The sequence below is a fragment of the Xenopus tropicalis genome, chromosome 8 (genome assembly GCF_000004195.4).
Source record: "Xenopus tropicalis strain Nigerian chromosome 8, UCB_Xtro_10.0, whole genome shotgun sequence".
Taxonomy (NCBI): domain Eukaryota; kingdom Metazoa; phylum Chordata; class Amphibia; order Anura; family Pipidae; genus Xenopus; species Xenopus tropicalis.
In genome coordinates this window covers 64369459-64385996 of record NC_030684.2, presented here as the reverse complement: position 1 = coordinate 64385996, position 16538 = coordinate 64369459, and the positions used below count along the sequence as shown (strand labels likewise).

Below are 16538 nucleotides of genomic sequence, written 5' to 3'. Positions count from 1 at the left end.
ACCTATTTTAGTGAATCAGCCCAAGTCACAGTTTACATCTTTAGAATCTGCACAGTGATTATTGTAAAAGAATGTCGACTTATTGTGTGCAGACTCCTTGTATTTTTATCAAAAGCTATTTCACAGCATGAATAATTACACAGTCTGAATGACTGATCCTAAATACAAACAGTAAAAATGGATACTTCATTAGTATTAATGTCACCCCAGGGCAATTTTGATTATATGTGTTTATGTAACAGTTATTCAGTTCAATCCTGTCTAGAGTATCAGTTGGATATATATTGATTGATAAATGAAGTACAGCATATGGGAATAAAAATATTCACCTTGCTGTTTAGAGAAAACAAGCGGACATGAAGGAGGTGTGATCCAGAATGTTAGTCAGTTCTTTGTTTACTGAAACATATGTCATTCTTCTCAGACTGCTGTTTAGTAAATAAGGATAAGCTCTGAGTAAGTACTCAGAAAGCTCTAAAATACGGTAAGGACATTTCCCATAAGGGGCCAATTTTATCAGATCTCTATTTTGATTTATTTACTTTGAGTTTTTTGTATTAATACAACACACATTTGTGCTTGATGTTAACTAAGCTAGCATAAAATCCATGTTGACAGCAAAATAAACCTTTATTTTTTTAAAATGTAAATGTTCTTAGTAGCCTTAAGTCATTGTGATCTATACTGGGAAAAAAAACTGCAGGTCCCAAGCATATATATACAGTATATATATAGATGTCATACTTATATAGCATTCTAGGCAAGTCGAGAGAAAATACTAAGTTTGAGGTGATCTACTAATTTGTGTTGTCATTGTCCATTCATAATGTGAGCATTAATGCAGTGACCCACATAAGTCTGCTTAAAATGTCTGGGACCTGGCAATCACAGAAGCAGTGTACAATTATCTAAACATTATTCCTACATCTTATCCTTTCAGAGAGAAATTGGTGTCATCTGTCCTCACAGGAACACTCTGCATTGAAAGCAAAACTTTTACAGTATATTCCAAGCCTACGTATGGATAAAAGGCTTCCATTTGTTTGGAGGGTAATGAATTAAAATAGCAAGCTCAAATTTAAATTTAACAAGGACCCAGAAGAAAGATAATACATTATAGCAGCCTAGGTAAAGCGTACTTGTTCAGATGAAGCAGATCAAGCATATTATGCACATTTACAAAGCTTCTTGCTCTGCAACATCTGTTTAATTCTGCTTCCTATTTCTGAATAAAAGTTAATAAAAATGTGTTCTAAACATTATATATATTGTAAGCAAACCTTGCCCAGACGACACTTCAAACATTGCCTCTTGCTAGCTTGTTTGTGGTGGGTGGCTGTGTGGCAGGGGGGTAAAAGAGGCTTGTGAGTGCATACCTGGATGGACCTGCCAATTTTTTGGCAGGATAGCCCAGGACATTGATGGCATACCACTGCCAACATTCCTTCACTCAAAATGTAAGTAATCTTGAGGTGCTAGACCCCTGTGTATATATATATATAATTACATAATAAGCAGAGGGCACACATCACCAAAACAAAAAATGCCTGGGTGCCAGGTAAGGTAGCCACCATATAAAGAAAAAAAGGACTCAGCACTCGCAGGATTTGCAGAAAAAATTAAAAAAAAATCTTTAATGTGCAATATTAATGTTTCAGTCACATCTTGGGACCTTTTTCAAGATATATATATATATAGATATATATATATGGACCAAGAGTGGTCTTACTTTCTAAACCCACATTGTAGAGTTTCAATTTCTAAAACTGTATGTAAGATTTATCGTGTCTGAAAATGTTTATTGCCCCTTCCCTGCATCCACAAAAATGTTGGGAGTTCTTTTTTTGCATTGCATTAGCAATTCTTTCCTTCATTTTACAGTTCCTCAGGCACTGAAGATGCTCTGAATTTTAGTAGTGGGGACCCTGCTGTGGCATTGGCAAAGGACCACTGGATGGTGGGCATCCTTGAAGCCGCCACCGCTTCCCCATCCCCCCCATCGTAGAGGGCAAGGTGAGCAGATGCCTTACAGGGGGGTTGGGGGAAAGCAATTTTTCTGCTACTAACACAAAACTATGCAGGGCAGTTGACTTGTCTAGTACCGGTTTTCCTTGCAGGGCTTTTTGGACAAAGTAGGCATAGCCTCAGCTAAAAGGATGATGAGGTTCAATGTTAATAAGTGTAAGGTTCTTTACTTGGGATTTAAAAATATACATGTTCTGATATTAAAAGAGGTATATCTCACAGAAACCGAGTATAATTCTTTTCCCTTACAAAGCATTGGTAAGGCCAGTATAATATGCAGTGCATTTTTGGTGTCTTGGACTAAAGGGACACTTATGATATAGAGAAAACCCAGAGCAAATCAAGTTGCTGAAGTGCATGGAAGGTCTTAAGTGTGTTTTTTAATTGGGGATATGATCACTATGAATAAATACTGAGACCATATACAATGATATATCTCTGATGCCTGTTCTACAGGACACTAGAATATCCCTTTCAGATAAGAAAAAAGCAGGTTCTGTGTTAAGCTGCAAATAGGTGTTTTTACAGTTGTGCTGGTATTATATAGCTTTAAAGAAAACTTTGTTGTTTTGGTCTTTAGGAAATGGAAAAATAAAAGGGTATTGAAATTAACTCTTGGTATAAAGTTGATCCAGGAACTGGTCTGATTACCTTTTGGAGTCAGGAAGGAATTTCTGTCCCCTGTGAAGCAAATTAAAGCTGGCTTCAGATACTTTCTTTTACTTTCCCCTACATCAGCTACAAATTAGACATAATTAAAGCTAGGTATTATATATGTTTATTATTCCTTGAAATTCTGTACGAAGCGTCTCAGTTTATCCTGAGCTATGAAATAAAGCAACTTGGTATGTCAGATAAGCAAACATTGTTATAGTATTGTAAATGAGTGCGTTTTTGTAAATGGTCTAGTTTAATTTATGCAAATGTCTGTATTTATTTGTACAGTGCTATAAGGGTATGCAACGTTTAAATGAAAAGAAATAGGATGAATCATACTCGGGGGATCAATAAATACAATTAGATACAGTTAATGAGATATGTGCTGGGAATTCTTGATACCACTGCAAGAAGGCCCCTGTCACAAGAGATTACAATCTAGAATCTATATTTTACTGCATGGTAAACATATGATTTATAAACACATACCAAGACAGCAAAGCTAACAGCTAAGTTTTATAGTCAAGCTTCTTCCAAAGAGCATCTAGTTCTGCTAAGACCTGTTAATGGTCCAGGAAAGAAAGACTGAGCAAAATTGTTCCAGAACTAAAGAAAAAAGGAATCTAAAAATGATGCTGGATTATAAAAATCAAAAGCAAATAGAAAGGACACTAACATACAGTAGAATTTAGTCCTTTATTGGTTACTCCAATCATCAAAAAATTATGTTATAGAATAACTGGATGTTTCCTGCAAGCTATCTATTTGTGTCAATGTAGAAAGATTGTATTTTGATTAACAGCAAATACAGAAAGCCAATGTCTGCCATGAGATAGCATTATAGCCCAATGTATAGAGAGAGTATAAAAACACTCATATGCACCTCACAGGTTATGTGTATGTGCATTCACAAATGTAGATATTCCTTTAAAGGCACGCATTTCAGTGTTGGGATTATACCTATGTGCCTAATTGTGTATACAGTATCTGAACCGCTATGCATTAATGTAGATGACAGAAGAAGGCTTTATTGCATGCATACTTATGGCAAGTTGATGACAAGAATCTAGAGTGATATGTATGCAGGCTTAATCTCTGTCACAGGCTTCTGTGTGTGCTGTTGAGATCATCAGTGACTCAGCCAGACCAAATACAAAGAACATTTGACAGGAGGTCAGCATGCAGAAGCTGGTTTGCTGTTATGGTAAACTCAATTCCACACTTTTGCCCCTACAGGTTGCACTTACTGTAGTGGAAATAACTTGTACTTTTATAGAAGTGAAACTATGTACCATTCATTACTTTACATAATTGTGAAAGTATTGAAAGACGCAAATGGGCTATTGGTATGGTACCAAAATTCTTATCAAAGGTTATAATCTTATCTATAAGCATGTTTATAGATAAATTAACATATCTCCTCTATACATGTACATTATGGAATTGTTTCCCATAACAATCAGCGCACCAGAGCCCACCCCTTTAGATTAAAGCAACAGAAATTCCATTTGAAGCAGTGTAGGTGGTTCTTTATGATAAAGGCAGTAAGGGAATGCACTGCTGGGTGATGTTTTGATGCCAGATTCCATAGGCATCTACAAAAAAATTTCCATGGGGGAAATAAGTTATCAAGCAAAAAAAACCTATTTTTCTAGACTTGTATACAGCAACTAGGTGCCGGGGGGGCTGTTTAAGCAGAGAGCATAAATCATGAAAATCGGCTGCGTGCATCACACCCATTTTACCAAAACATACCCCAGATGTGCCAGTATAATTACTGCAAAAATAGATAATGAGCATATTAACCCCAGATGAACCAGTATACTCACTAAATAAAATAAAAAAACAAGCATATTAACCCAAGATGTGCCAGTATAATTACTATTGGAAATGGATAATCTGCATATTAACCCCAGACAGGCAAGTACAATTACTACATAAAATAGATAAAGGGTATTTTAACCACAGACGTGCCGGTATAACTACTACGGAAAATGGATAATCAGCATATTAACCCTAGATGTGCCAGTAAAATATTACAGATAATGGATGATCTGCATTTAAACCTCTAGACAAGCCAGTATAACCACTAAATAAAATAGATAATGGGCATTTTAACCCCAGACATAGCACTATAATTACTATGGAAAATGTATAATTTGCATATTAACCCAAGATATGTCAGTACTGAGATTCAGAAGACAGAAGGAAGAGCAAACACTCACTGCAGGTACCCCAGTTTGGTGCAGCGTTCTCCTAACAGGAGCACCAGCCCAATCACTGGGGGCTGCCTAAGATTTGGCACCCCCCCCCCCACTGATTTTTACCTTTTCTTCTCCTTTAAAAAAAAAATTATGATTCCCTGCAATACTCCCCTATCTATCTGACCAATGAAACTGCACCAGTCCTTAGTATCAAAAAACTATTCAGCAGTTCATTTTGGGAAATGACAAAACACATATTGTATGTAGGGATTCATGTAATGAACTGCTCAGCAGCACATTGTAGCAAAGGGGAAAACCTATACCTATGTGTTTGACAGGGTGCTGTGCTTGGTTTATTTACCATTTTGTTCTAGATACAGGTCTATCTACCTATCTGACATCTTATATATTGGCATGCATTAGTATTAGAGACATTCAGTAGCACACATTTTTGGCTAATACAAAATGTCTACCATAGTTTATGGGTAATGGCACGTGGAATGTTTTGTTGCCTCCACTTATTCTCTTCCAGCAAGGGAGACAAATCATACAAAAAAATCTTTTCATTGGTGTCAGTGTGCATCACTGCCAGTAAACCATTTTAATTGTGTAACCACTGGAAAATGCAGGAGAAGGCAATTCCAGCAGTTACACATTTGAAATGTTTTTGTGGTGGTTTTGGAGCCCACCCTGGAGATTAAGCATGGGCAATAAAACATACTGTCACCATTAAACTACAAAATAATAGCGCACAGCTTCAGTGTAGATATAATTATATAGCACTGAGCTGCCCAATCTATCCTTATGCTATTAAAACAACAATCTTGAAGAAATATGTATTCATATCACAGATACCCATGATTCCTACAGATATTTCCCTTTCAGCTCAACTTTTCAAATGTATAAATTCCATTGCCTTTGGAATGGGCTGTCTCTTAAATATACCATCATTACCCTAGAGACCTCTTTCTTTTCCAACAATTAAATTTAACTGGAATGTTTAAAAGTTGAAAGTGGAAATATTTGGTATATCTGGGCATATAAATCTAAAACTAAAAATATTGTTTATTAATCTGCGTTTCTGTAAAAAAAATGTCTTGCAATGCAGATGTCTTTTTTTATTGTGTTGGGTTGAAAAACCCAACATACTGTTCTTCGACTTATTCTTCCACTTTTTCTTCTTCTTCCGCTTCTTCTTATTATTCTTAGCCCCCCCCTTTTTCTAAACGCTACACCTCCTACAATTTTAGGGGTACAACAACCAAACTCTCCACACTTCTTCGCCCTATAGCGGAGCAGGTTGCTTGTGCTTTTCTAAGCGATCCCGCCCCCCGTCTTTTTGTGGTGCCGCTCCGAACACCCCAATTTTCTTATTGACTTTGACAGGGAAGATTTTCAAACTGCTGCCACACTTACAGCTTTGAAGCTACACCCCCCAAACTTGAATAACATAATAATGGAGTCACCCCAAACAAAACAGCGACATTTGTTGGATGACCCAAAGTGGGAGGGGCCGACAACAGCCAATCAAATTTCACCCGTTGACTTTAATGGGGAAATTGAAACTGTTGCCAATCTTATAGCTTTGAGGCTACACTCCCCAAACTTGAATCACATAGTCATGGGGTCAGCCTGAATGAAAATATGATGATTGTTGGATGCCCAAAAGTGGGCGGAGCTGTGAACAGCCAATCAGACTTGGGGAAATTCAACCTCAATGGGGAAATTCAACCTGCTGCCATTCTCACAGTATTAACACCAGGGTCCCCAAACTTTGCACAGTCAGTCACTGCGTGACTTCGTACTCAAGGTTAGAAAAAGTGGAGCGGGGCCGCCAAAGGCCAATCACATTTCTTTCATTGTTATCAGTGGGGAAATTTTAACTGCTGCCATTCTCACATGTTTAATGTCAGGGTCCCCAAACTTTGCACAGTTTGTCATGTTCCAAGTTTAGAAAAGTGGGCGGGGCCAACAACAGCCAATCAGATTTCACCTATAGACTTCATATGTTTACATTTAAACCATTCTTTAAATATTATTATCAAGGTCCCCAAACTTTTCAGAGCTAGTCACCAGGTAACAGCGGTTCAGAGGTAGAGAAAGTGGGCAGAGCCACCAACAGCCAATCAAATTTTAACTATTGATTTTCAATGGGGAAATTCAACCTGCTGTCATTCTCACAGTATTAACACCAGGGTCACTAGGGGACTGCATTTTTAGATTTTAAAAAGTGGGTGGAGCCACCAACAGCCAATCAGACTTCATCTATTGAATTTCTTTTGGTTTGAATTTAATATGCTGCCTTTCTCACACTATTTATGTCAGGGTTCCAAAACTGCACAGTCAGTCACTGGCTGACTGACCTACGTATTCAGGGTTAGAACAAGTGGGCGGAGCCACCAACAGCCAATCTATTTCCACCCATTACATTTCATTGGTTTATATATATATATAACTATAACTAACGTTGGATCGTTTTCATTAAAGAAATTTTTTGTTTTCTAAAAAAGTCCCTGCGTGTGCGGCTCATTGTCTTGCTATAACTATAACTATATATAAATATTTAAATTGATGCCATTATTTAAGTATTAATTCCAGGGTTGTTATGCCTGAGTCCCCAAACTTTGCAAAGTTGGTCACTGGGGGACTGCAGTTCAAAAATAGGAAAAGTGGGTTGGGCCACCAACAGCCAATCAGATTTCATCCATTGATTTTTATTGGTTTAAATTTAGAATGCTGTCATTCTCACACTATTTATGCCAGGGTGCCCACTGTTTGTCACTGGGTGACTTCGACTCAAGGTTAGAAAAAGTGGGCACACCCACCAGCCACCAATCACAATTTACCTATTGACTTTTATTTGTTTAAATTTAAACTGCTGCCGTCCTTTAACTATTAATCCTAGGGTCCCTAAACTTTGCAGAGTTAGTCACTGGTTAACTGCAGTGGGGAAATTTAAATTGCTGCCATTCAACATTATTAAAACCAGGGTCCCCAAACTTTGCACAGTTGTTTTTACTATATAACTGTGGTGCAAGGTTAGAAAAAGTGGGCAGAGCCATCAACAGATCAGATTTCATTTCATGACTGCACGTTTTTCAACCCAACATGAAGTTTGTTCTCGAACTTCCCTTTCTAGTTGTATTCTACTATTTTCCAGTACAGGTACCACTGAATTTTCCTAATTCTGTGCACAGCTAGTATAAACAGTCTGTATATTTAGTTTGGTCATCCCCAAATGGTTAATCTAGCACATAATATTCCTGTAAGTTAAACATGCTTTTATATTAATACAAATTTATACTACATGATATGCAGTACAAAACACCTACACTGGCCAAGAAAAGACCACCTACCTGGGTGGGGAAGGATGCCAACTTGGATCTGAAATGATCTGGGGGGATCTTGACTGCACCTGTTATGCTTCTGGCTTTGCCCCCATTCCACCCATTCCACCCCTTCCCTGCTGTACTGCTGCGGACAGTGTTGGAAGACTTTAGGTGATGATTCTATGCATTTCGCTGGTTAGGGTTTCAGGTGCAAGTAACTGACAGTGGAGATGGATTTGTTACTGCAGGTGACCAAGTAAGAGTAGCTTAAATCAAGGAGACTCTTGACAAATATGGTGGAGTGGACATGTCTGTGTGGTGGTTTTCAGTATTAATGCCAAGAAAAAAAAAGTATTTCTACAATAGAGTTGCTGGTATTTTAAATTTTTCTCATTAAAAGCAGAAATCACAATTTTCATGTGATTTTTATGTGATATAGCACACTAAAGTCATGAGACTTCAGTTATCATTAAAAAAGAAATATTAAGTCAATATTTAGGTTGAAGGGTTGGTCCTCACAGGGATGTTGATCAGGACAAGCAGACAATGCTAACAAACTCACCCCCTTAAAATACCAAAAGGACTGTGAAAAGGCACCAAAAATATATTTTTCATACCATCGACCTGAATAAACATATTTTTTTCATTGATAAGCAAACTCCCATGAGTGCATATTTTTTTATTTATAGATAGATAGATATATAGATAGATAGACAGATAGATATAGTTAGATAGACAAAAAAAATCTTCTTTCAATATTCTTTCAACCACGTGAAACTGGAAAATGCACAAAATGCCTAAATTAGAATGATTTCCTCAAGGAACACACGAATCTGGGACAGAAGCAAAATTCATCAAGTCTGTGCGTAGGAGTAACAAGTGCACAGTACCATTTGCACTTTTTCATATTGTTCTATCTGAACTCCAGCACTGTGATCCCTGTTTTCAGAATATGTTATGTCAAGAATGAAGACAACTTAATGGAGTTGAAAGGATACAGGTATAAAATACCTGTAAAACGGATGCTTATATATACACTATAGTTCATTTCAAGTAATAAATAGAACTTGAAATTGAAAGTGTTTATGCAAATTATTATTTTAATTAAAACATTTAAAATAAAGCTCATCACAATGCCTGTTTCCATTTACCCCTGATGTTTAGGAAAGCTAAGCCAACAAGCCAGTTAGACTTGTGGTCATTGCAAATAGCTGTCAGTCAATTGAGAAACCCTAACCTATATATCAGAGGCAGGAGATATTGGGGGTCATTGTGCAAATTTGCACCTGTGCGGCAACCAATTAGATGTTTGCTTTCATTGCTTTACTTGCAGCTGGATGAAAAATGCTAATCACTGATTGGTTGATATAGGTTACTGCCCAGGTGCAAATTTGCACAGTGTTTATAAATGACCCCAATTGTTTTAGTACCAAAGATGGGTCTGCTTCCTCTATATGTTCGTAGGTACATACATACTTCTTGTACTATTTAGCAGTGCCAGAACAGTAATTTCCTTCTACATATTTGCAATAATGATTCTAGCACTCTAACTGCCACCAACATACTAACAGGTAAGGATATGGGAGATAGTTTATTAACTAAATGATAGATTTACTCCAGAATAGAGTAAAACTCTCTTGAGACGTTCTAGAATTATATATATATATATAGCGAACCCAGGGTGGCACTCTGCTTCAGCTCTTAGCTCGGGTGCAAGGTAAATGATTTAAATATCCAAAAAAGACCAGCAACACCGAGTTATATTCCAAAAACATTCAATTGTGTATTAAAAACGCATGAACAGCCAACGTTACGTTTCGGTCCCCATCGGGACCCGATGGGGACCGAAACGTAACGTTGGCTGTTCATGCGTTTTTAATACACAATTGATTGTTTTTGGAATATAACTCGGTGTTGCTGGTCTTTTTTGGATATATATATATATATATTCAGCTTTAAGTTTTCAATGCTCCTGTTTTTGGAGGTTCTGTGATACTGCCAAACAACTTCTAGCTATGATGCTCTTCACATTCCTATACCGAAACATACATGTTTGGTAAGGACCAGCACTCTCAAGTATAAAAACAACAAAATGTCTTTATTTCACATATCACTTGCTTCCACTTGGACACAAGTGATATGTGAAATAAAGACATTTTTTTGTATTTATACCATGCACCTCTACAGAACGTTTGGAGAGGAGTGTGGCCACATTTTCTTTGATATATATATATGTGTGTGTGTGTTCTCTGCCCCCGCCCTCCTTCCCTTCCTTTACATTAAACCCTTCTTTGGGTATGGCCTGGAGGAAATTATGTTTTTATTGAGGAAAAATAATGTTTAGGGAATGTGAACTGCTAAAAAACAGGGGGCAAATGAACTGGGGAGAAATAATATTGGTATAAACTATGAGATGTAAGAAGTGGTTAGCAAATGGTAAGATGTATGTGCTAATGAATAATGAACGCATGATAAAAGATAGAGAAAGGGATGTTTGTCTAAGCTAAGAAATAATGGGTTATAAACAAGAAGAGGATGCTGTGAGAAAAAGTCATTTTTGCTTCTCAGTTCATATGTTTATAGGCTTCTCAACAGGCATCAAACCCATGCTGGCTGCAAACTCTTACAAACATATATGATCTTATCTATGAACTTGGGAGTGGATATCTTGAAGAAGGGGTAGGGACTTGAAGAAAAGTATTAATTTACTTGGGTTTCTGGGAATTAAGCATTGCGTAAACTAGAGGATAAGTTCTAGGCCTCCTGAGAAAAAAGGGTTTGTGTTTGTGTGATGACCCTGCAGATGATGTAGCAGGTCTCCATTAGGATGGAGTACATTTAGAGAAAAAGATGGGGATAAACCAACCCAGAGGATGTCATATGAAGAAAGGGTGAATTGAGAAAATGGATTAGCGGAGGGGTTTGAAATGATGCTAGTGAAACAAGCTTTGTGTTGGGGGGGGGGGGGGGGGTTGCTATACGAAAATCTGGGGGACAAGTGCACAGTAACAATCTTTCTCCACTTCACCTATACTGGTGTTATTTTACCACAGTAGAATTATTGCAGTAGGGAATCAGTTATTAGCTTTGCTTTGTCTTAGCCAGTTAGAGAAATAAGACTACTAGAGCAGATTCATTGTTGGCTTCTAAGGGTTACTGCAATCATGAAATGTTAGTAGTAGTTAGTAGTTGTTTTTAGATAGGAATTAAAATTACTTGAAAAGCTTTCTGATTTGTGCTGAGATGCACATCTTCCCCAAGAAACAATGAAATGTAATTCTTGTACTTGAGACATAACTTTGATATACTGTATACTATGTGTATAGCCAGAGATCGGTTACTGAAGTGAGACTGATACTGTTATATAATTATATTATAATGTTCTGAGATCCTGAAGCAGAGATATAAATGTTCGTGGGTATATGACCTCACAATTTAGTCTGAAAATATTGGACCCATTAACAGACCTGACAGCTTTCAGTCCCCAGACCCAAATGACCTGATATTAGAGAAGGAACATGTTGAAATAAAGTACCTTGTAACTAGATGTTGATAGGAATTTATTGCTGAGTAAAAACAGAGTTTTCTAAAACGACTTAAGATGCCTTATTAAAGAGTGTGTGCAGTATAAAAAATATGGCAGGAATTGTGTACATTTGTTAGAAAAGAGCAGTTGCAGTTATCAAAAGAGAAAGAGATTATCTGATTTTAATTATGCATAATCTGTATTATTTAAAAACAAAGCCATTATGCCTCTAAATTAGAGCAGAAGCATCCTGGGAGAAATAAAATGCTGAAATGAAAAGAGGAGAGAAATACCATTTTTGGGGAATCCCTTTTTCTTCTTTTAATTTCTGCGGTATGCTGGCTAGGCTATTATGTTATATTCAGGCTAGGTGTTTAGTAAGTGTGCAATAAAAATAAACCATACTATGCTCAGCAATTCACCATGTCTTCAGTAACTGTTCTGTCACTATACAGTAATATATATTATATATTCTCAAATTTTTCCTACCATATGGTTTCCACAGTCAGACGTTCAGGATTATACATCAAAAAAGGAATTCTAAATGAGCACTGCTACAATAATAAGGTGAGTCAGTTAAATTAAATGCAACTCATTTACTAACATAGGTGATACATTCCAAAAGTGCAGTGTGCCATAGCAACCACACATTTGCTTTCATTGTCTCACCAAATGAAATTGCTTATTCAGTGCCACTGTGTACTGTGCTAGTGGAATTTAGCATCTGTTTTAGTAAATGACCCAACTTTTAATCTTAGCTTGAGAAAAAGCTAATTTTAGCCTCTCATCACCCTGTATATCAGTGATCTCCAACCAGTGGCTCCTGAGCAACATGTTGCTCTCCCCAACCCTTTGGATCTTGCTCCCAGTGACCTCATAGCAGGTGCTTATTTTTGAAATCCTGGTTTGGAGGCAAGTTTTGGTTGAATAAAAACCCAGTGCCATGCCAAACAGAGCCTTCTGTAGGCTGCCTGTCCACATAGAGGCTACCAAATAGCCAATCATAGCTATTATTTGGTACTCCAAAAACTTTCATGCTTGTGTTGCTTCCCAACAATTTTTTCATTTGAATGTGGCTCACACATATAAAAGGTTGGGGACCCCTGCTGTAGATTGATCTGCCTCTCAGTACAATATCCCTCTCCGTAAGGCACTGATAATTCAGACTTTCAACAGATTTAATCAAACCAGTGCTTGATCATGTATTTATTACAGAAGTTCTAGTCAGCCTAGCCACTGAACAACCCACAAAGCCACAGAGAACTTACCAATAAAAAAAAACATGGGGAACTCCAGACAACAAATTACAATATAAATTCTTGTGTCAGGAACCATTAGTCCTCACATGCCTCTCTATAATTTGACACGATGAGCACATAATTTAAAAAATACAAATGGAAGGGACAACTAAAACCGTTGGTTTACTTTATGCACTCTATGCATACTGTTCTAAGTGGTATAGCAGCCTATGATAGATAGAATCCATGCCTTTAATGTTTGTTTCTTTGCAGTTGCCCCTTTCCCTGGTGCCTAAGGCTAAATCTATCTAGGAGCCCAAAATAATTAAAGAACAAAAAATGCTTAATCTATTGACCCTTAGAGCAGAGCAGTGTCATGATGATATGCACTTATCTCCAACCCACCATTAGAGAGGGTATTAATAAATGCTGGACATCGTCACTCTTCACTGTCACCTGAAATCTTCCTGCTTTCCTTTCCTCCTTAATCTCCCTATCCGTCTCTTTCTATTTTCATGTGCACTGAAGTGACCTCTGATGGTTTCCCCAACATACTCCCACCCTCATTGTCCCCACTCCCTGCCCCCTACAACCTTTGCTATCTCTCTGAGTCATAACGTCCATACATCTCACTGCTACCCTGGCCAGTGCCACCTTAAGTCAGTGACGTCACGTCACTATGGAGACGGGCTTACGCTACAAGGCGAATGAGGTAGAAAAGCTGGGGCTGAGGGGGCGGGGGCGCTAGTTCAGCACCACGTTATCCGCAGACAGAGATCAGTGAAGGGCTCTTCTGCAGCGCTCTATTACTTGGCTACACTCGGGCACCTGCTTTGCCAAGTGCTCGACTTGGGCGCATCATTCTGTTGGTCCCCTTGGAAAAGTCATAAGACCTGGACGATATCTGGGAGAGAGCGGCGCCGCTTCCCTGGCACGGATAGGTGAGTGACCAGAGCCCATCATGCTCCTGTTATACAGTTATACAACTGGATAGGGGAATGCAGCGATACTGCCTGCACTGTCCTGATGCCAGACATTAAAATGGAATGCGCCGCTAGCGCTAGTTAACTTGGCATTGCTGCGTTCCCATGTACAGTCAGGCGCAATACTTTAACATACTGCGCACATGGCAGCGAGCCTCACTACTCTATTAGAATGCAGAGTTACATCGCGCTGTGCTGCTGGGTGCCTGTGCAGGAACCATGGGTATATCTGGCTACAAATAGCATCTGCATCTCGTTTCATATAATGGGCATGTATTTAATCTCCCGCAGAATAGTAAATCTAAAACATTGTGTAGCGCTGTGATGGTTGTACAAGCTCTCTCAACTTTCATAATGCCTCAATAATAATAATAGGAGAAGGAGTGTCCCATTATGTGCCTGCTTACAATTTTCCCTTTCTCTTTAGATTTTGGATACAGCAGTGGGTAATGTTCATCCTAATGTTTCTATACCCAGCTTGTGAGAGACTCTCTATAAGAGCCCAGCTTGTGAGAGACTGTCTCTATAAGAGCCCAGCTTGTGAGAGACTGTCTCTATAAGAGCCCAGCTTGTTACAGAGTCTGTCTCTATAAGAGCCCAGCTTGTTACAGAGTCTGTCTCTATAAGAGCCCAGCTTGTGACAGAGTCTGTCTCTATAAGAGCCTAGCTTGTTACAGAGTCTGTCTCTATAAGAGCCCAGCTTGTTACAGAGTCTGTCTCTATAAGAGCCCGCTTGTGACAGAGTCTGTCTCTATAAGAGCCCAGCTTGTTACAGAGTCTGTCTCTATAAGAGCCCAGCTTGTTACAGAGTCTGTCTCTATAAGAGCCCGCTTGTGACAGAGTTTGACTCTATAAGAGCCCAGCTTGTGACTGTGAGAGTCTGTCTCTATAAGAGCCCAGCTTGTGACAAAGCCTGTCTCTATAAGAGCCCAGCTTGTGACAGAGTCTGTCTCTATAAGAGCCCTGCTTGTGACAGAGTCTGTCTCTATAAGAGCCCAGCTTGTGACAGAGTCTGTCTCTATAAGAGCCCAGCTTGTGACAGAGTTTGACTCTATAAGAGCCCAGCTTGTGACTGTGAGAGTCTGTCTCTGTAAGAGCCCAGCTTGTGACTGTGAGAGTCTGTCTCTGTAAGAGCCCAGCTTGTGACTGTGAGAGTCTGTCTCTGTAAGAGCCCAGCTTGTGACTGTGAGAGTCTGTCTCTATAAGAGTCCAGCTTGTGACAGAGTCTGTCTCTAATAGAGCCCTGCTTGTGACAGAGTCTGTCTCTATAAGAGCCCAGCTTGTGGCTGTGAGAGTCTGTCTCTATAAGAGACCAGCTTGTGACTGTGAGAGTCTGTCTCTATAAGAGACCAGATTGTGACTGTTAGTGCAGATGTTAGTGCAAGTGTCAGTACTAGGTTGAATCCAGAAAACAGAATTGGAGAGGTTGTGCACAAGACCTGTGTTTACCTTGAGAAGCAAGGAGGGTAATATTTATTTCATATACAGTAGTACCAGTAGGTGCGATGGGTTTGTCCAGTCTCTCAGGTATCGTAAAATCAAAGCTATTGCCTGTATATTTGTTAGGGTACTTAATCTTGTGGCTCATGGTAACCTGCTGTTCTCAATGGATGCTGAAAGCTGTAGTTCAATGGCAAATGGAACGTGCTTGTGTCTGTAAATATAACTGCTGTACTGTCAAATATGTCTAATATTACCTAGCCGAGCAGCACTGCTTTGCAAATTACAGAGTCAGACTGAGACTCAAATCAGTATTAAGTAATAATCCAGCACTGCCAACACCACTCTCCTAAAGGTTCTGGCCTCCCTACTTGTGATAGCAATCTAATGGTTTAAATGCCTGCCTTGCTTGCCCAGATACTCATGCCTCTTGTTCTGGGTAACTGTATTCTTGCCAGCAGCACAGTGAATTGTGGGACTTGGGTTTAGCAAGACTATCAATGAGAAGATCTTACTTGGGGTGTATATGTGTTGAGTAAAGGGTACTGGAGAATGCCTAAGCCTTTAATTTAAAAAAAGAGATCAAACATACAAGTAAAAGTGATTCTTCCCCTTCTTTTCTTCTGGAAGATGTTGTTCTGTTTCATTGAATTGTCTCTCAGTGAGCCCTGTAGCTAGGAAAGGGTAATCTGTATAAAATTGAATCTCCTTTTTCTATAGGTTATTTTATAGCATATAGTATAACTATAATTCTTACGTCTTTGATGTTTTAGCTGCAGAAAAAGTCTCTTAGCCTCCTGACTGGGTGGTTTTATGCTATGTGATGTATACTAAGTTTTCTAGCAGCAAATATTAAAGGTATTAAAGGAGAAGGCATTACAGCAAACAATGAATGTCTTGCAGTTACATAGAGGCTAAACGTATTGTTACAGGTGCCTCTGGGCTTTGCATCACACAGACTGTTGGTACATATCCTGGTTTGTTTATTTGCTGGGTTTAAACCACAGACGAAGAAGAAAGCACATTAATGCTTTATAGTAATTAACCCCTTTCCAGTGAGAGAGAGAACTGCTCAGCTATTCTGTATTATGTTTCTTTTTGAGTCTCTGACCCAAATAGGTTTATATTTACAAGAG

General features: G+C 38.6%; 1 protein-coding gene across 2 annotated transcripts in view; it reads left to right on the top strand.

Annotated features, from left to right (window-relative positions):
• Nucleotides 1–1890: 1890 nt before the first annotated feature.
• The window catches only part of tent5d (terminal nucleotidyltransferase 5D), a 28862-nt gene continuing 14214 nt past the window's right edge, over nt 1891–16538 (top strand). The window contains exon 1 of one of the 2 annotated variants that reach the window (XM_031892119.1): nt 1891–2013. The gene's annotated coding sequence lies outside the window, so the exon portion shown is untranslated. Of the gene's footprint in view, nt 2014–13740; nt 13921–16538 lie in introns of those variants that run through there. The other variant, XM_002940435.5, reaches the window with a different exon arrangement.